Genomic DNA, 4,947 nt, shown 5'->3' on the forward strand with positions numbered 1-4,947 from the left:
CTGTCAAGAATGGTAAATGATCTGAAAGTCAAGGGCACTGCTCTTTCATGGCTGCAGTCTTACCTAACAGATCGATCCCAAGTAATTAGGATTGAGAGCAAAACATCAAGGCCAACAGATCTCAAGAATGGTGTCCCACAAAGTTCTGTGCTAGGACCACTGCTGTTCTCTGTGTTTACTACACTACTGGGAAGAATAGCAGACAAGCATTAAGTCAACCAGCATCAATATGCAGATGACAACCACATCTATTCTTCATTCCCTACCACGGAAGCCATCCTTGGACTCACTCTCTGATTCTTGCAATGACATTCAGACATTGATGATTAAAAACCTATCGAAACTCAATGAAAGTAAAACAGAATTCTTGCTTATTGGATCAAAAATAAAACTCTCCAAACTTGACAAGCCATCTCTCCAAATAGGAACTACTATCACAGCGCCAACCCGGAAGGTCAAGAATCTTGGGGTTATTCTTGATGGACATCTGAAAATGGACAAGTGTATCCTCAACATCATTAGCGCAGCTCACATGCATGCATCTCAGGAACATTGGAAAACTCTGCAATTATCTCAGTGCTGATGCGACATAAAAACTTGTCCTATCTCTGGTTATGTCCTGAGTCCATTACTGTAACAGCCATCTCAACAACGTCAACCAAGATCAGCTATGCCGCCTTCAAGCCCTCCAAAACAGTGCTGCAAGAATCATTATAAAGTCTAAAGTCCCTGATCACATTACTCCAGTACTAAAGAATTTACACTGGCTACCAATTACTGCAAGAATTGACTACAAGACTATTGTAGTGACATATAAGTGTCTTGACGGATTGGCCTCTGACTACCTCACAGAGTTACTTCCCCTGTATCAGCCGTCACACTCACTGAGATCCCAAAACCAGATGTGAAAGACCCAAACATAAAAACCAATTTTTGCAAAAAGTCATTCACTTTCAATGCAGCAATAAAATGGAATGTGCTACCTCTTGAACTCAAAACCAACACCTCACGAACATCTTTTAAGACTGCCCTCAAAACACGTGTTCAAGTGTCAATTTCCATTTTAAGCGCACAGAGCACCGACAAGTGAATGATGCACTATATAAATGCAAATATTATTATTATTATTATGTTTTACAGATTAAGATTGATATGCAGCAGAGAGGGTTCGGGTGATCCTGGCACAGTCAGGCCGGTGAGGCTCATCATCAGCTCAGGGCCCTTGCCCCCTCTACACGCAGCCCAGACAGCGAATGGGACTTCTCCCAGGAAACACTGCCTAGTCGAACCCACCAAGAACTTTCCGGAGAATATGGAGGCTCCCCAACACTGCAGCCTTCTGCATTACCCAGATTGTCAGAAGGGCTGTCCAATCACACAAACTTCAGTGTGTCCTATCTGCAGGTCCAGATATATCACACTTAGTGTGGTATATCTGGACCAGCAGATGTACCAAATTTTTGTGTGAACGGTTCCTGTAGATGGGTTTATTAAATGTCATTGCAATGGACCTGGAGGTCAGCTGTGTCGAACATTGATGCAATAGATCTTAAGCTGAAGGTTGTCCACACCAAATGTTCATGTGATGGTATCTAAACATTTAGGTCAAGATACAACACTTTTTGACAAGGATCATTTAAATATAAAAGCTGGTCCGTGGTGTACATGAAACTGGGTTCAACATTGTGACAGTTAAGGATTTTATGTGCAAGGTCAAGCAGGTTTATCACAGATACCCACACAAGACACTGAATGCTGATTCAAGGGCTGACTAATCCTTAGTTTATACATTTATTTCCAGGTGTTAGGTGGGACAACAAATAACATGTTTTATCATCTTCAGATGGAGTACAACTTGAGACTCAACCACTGACCTTCCATTCAGTGGGTGGAACCTCTAAACAGGCAGTTCTTAAAAACAGAAGATGTGACACTGCCTCAAACTAAATCATTCTTCTCATGATACTTGTCTGACTTGAGTAATAAATGAAAGAAACTCAAGAAGTCCTTTATTATGGCAATTTCTTTATTGACTGCAGTGTCAAGTGTCAATATGACAAGTGTATACCAACTCTAACCAGGCAGAATAAATAACCTCATCATTCGCTATAGCTTTAGCAGCTATTTTCAAGTTCAAGTTGTTCTACAAAAGCTATCAAGTGAGTATCACAGACACAAATATATGGATGACGCATGGAACATAAGTCACATGATGAGCTTTAAATATTATGTGTCGAAAAACAAAGGAAAAATTGTTTGATGGTAGCATTACATGGTCAATGCCCTCAATGTTGTGGCTAAATGTCCAAGCAGGGATACAACTGTTATCTGCTTCATAAACTCGAAAATCCAAAACAGGACGCAAATGGTGATGTTTTAAATGCTAGCTGTTGAATTAAGATCATACTGACTATATGTAAGTTTGATGTTAATACAAATATTATTAAGCCATGCCAAGGAGTTCATGGATAAAACAGTTTTACTAAATCCACAGCCTATGTTTTCTTTGTGTTCATTATAATGATTAAAAATAGAATTTCTGTAACAATAGATGTGCCTTTCTGTAAACAGTAAAAGTGCTACTTCAGAACTAAAAGTCCACATATCCTTCACTTGCCAAATGCATTTTTCTGCGACACTGGAACTTACCACCACAGGCAAATACTGTAGGAAGGATACATATACAGACCATTTCTCTGAAACTCTGTTAGGTCACTTGTCATGATTTATAACAAGGGAAGCAATTAATATACCCTGCCATTCTCACTGGACCTAAGAGTTTAATATTGCTGGAACTGAAACTGACTAAAATGAAGGATGAATATTACATTTATGGCATATGTCTATTCTGGCTAAAAACAAATTCAATACTTGGACAGTCCATGTCAGACTTACATTTGCATTCAAATATGAGAATCTATTGGACATAAATTGTCTTTGTCTATAACTTGCTGCTGCAAAAAAGTGTGATTTACAAATACACAGACCAATCTGAATGTGTAATAAATAAGGTGGTTGAAGTACTCTTGCAAATGAAATCAACTTTGGTGTCAACCTACAGGAACTATCCAATTTCCACTTATTACAGGGGGATATATTTTTACCTCTTCTCACTGATACACAAAAGCCTACCCAATTAACATGGCACCTTATCTTGGGAAGACTTGAAACACCCTACTCAGTCTTTCAATTATATTCCCTATAGAGACAGGGAGTAACACAGTTAAACACTAGTGTGGGCAGTATTTCAGTTACAGAACATGAAGCAACGCTCACTGTTTAACATTACATGAAGATTACCTTTAATGACTTACTATCACCTTAGTGCTTTTAGTGAGTGAGTGAGTGAGTTTACTTTTATGCCACACTCAACAATATTCCAGCTTCCCTGGGGCCTTCACGGCTCCTTTTGTGCTTTTACCTAGTGGTATATATACCAGTATGTGAAATCTTGCAGAGCACTCAATATCTGCTCCGTCTCACTGCTTGGATCAATGGATCAAGAAAACCTTTTCCTTCATTTTTGGTGGTCAATAGCAATATACTGACTCAACACTTATGGAGAGTGGAAACTGATGTAAGGTCAGACAAATTTTATATCTTGTTTTACAGATTTTTGTCCTCTGAAAACCTAAAGGCAGGTCCGGAAAAAAAAATTAATAATACAATTTCCAATCACAGTAATATTCCTTCTAGATACTCAAAGTATTTAACTTCTGACAATTTATGAAGTGAATATGGGTAAAAAACAAAACAACCTAAAGAGTATTTCCTTGTGAGTTTATATTTTTAGCCAATAACATCAAAATTTTATTTTTTCAGCAGGGAAAATTGATTTAATTTTTTTTTTTAATATTGAAAACATACAGCATGCAGATCTGTAAATCAAGAAACATAATTGGTCTGGCCTAATTCTATTCAAATATAAATAAAAAAATATATATAAAAAATATAAAAACAAAAAATGAAAATTAAATAACAGACTCCTGTGTTATTGGGAACACATTATGTATCCCTTACAACATTGATTGTTCACAATTTACAACAGTCCAAGTAAACTTCGTCTCAGTGTATTTCGTTACTATCCACCACTGAGTCTAACAAAACCTAGTAGAAGGTCGCGTCAGGTAACCTTTGAGCAACCAATGACCGTCCAATTAAATGCGAGACGGTTAAATAAACCAATCAGACAACGGTTACTATTTAGGGATCGGAGGGAGTTTCAAAATATTCAGGTCACCGACACAGATCTCTCCACAAACAAAAATCAGCATATAACACAGTTATTTGACCTGCAGTATATACGCTTTGGGGTTTATGTTGATATGGTTACCATTAGCAAATTAAGATCCTTGAATATTGTCAAAAACACTATTTTCAGCGACTGTTTACTCACCGTTGTCATGGCAGTACGTACGCTGTGTGCGTTACCCGGAAGCAATCGTACGCTAAATAGCATTCGGAATTGTTCGGGTACGAACCTTTTCGAGATAAAAAGTTCACAAGGAATGTACGAATGTGCACTTTCGCGATTTGGTAAGCTGTGTTCTGATTGGTCAATCTCAAAGATTACCTGACGTGACCTCCCATAAGGTTTTGTTAGACTCAGTGGTGGAGTGTAACGAAAGGTACTGAGGATAAGTTTACTTAGACTGCAATTTACAATGAAATTTCCCTCGTGATCAATAACTTGCAGTTCTTCTAGTACAATTATTACATAACTGGTATAAGAAGCAAATCTGGATCCTGTTTTACAAATCAACCTAGGTGCTAAGATGATCATATAACATGCTTTTACAGCAGTCAAAGCACCTAGACTGCTATGTGGAACAGTCTGGTTTGCAGGTTCTCATCATACACACACCCGAATGGATCTGCAGTGTTAGTTTACAGACAGCTCAAGGCTCAACAATATACCAACTGGCTTGACAGAAATGACAAAATGCA

This window comes from Haliotis asinina, chromosome 2 (genome assembly GCF_037392515.1).
Source record: "Haliotis asinina isolate JCU_RB_2024 chromosome 2, JCU_Hal_asi_v2, whole genome shotgun sequence".
NCBI classification, from domain to species: domain Eukaryota; kingdom Metazoa; phylum Mollusca; class Gastropoda; order Lepetellida; family Haliotidae; genus Haliotis; species Haliotis asinina.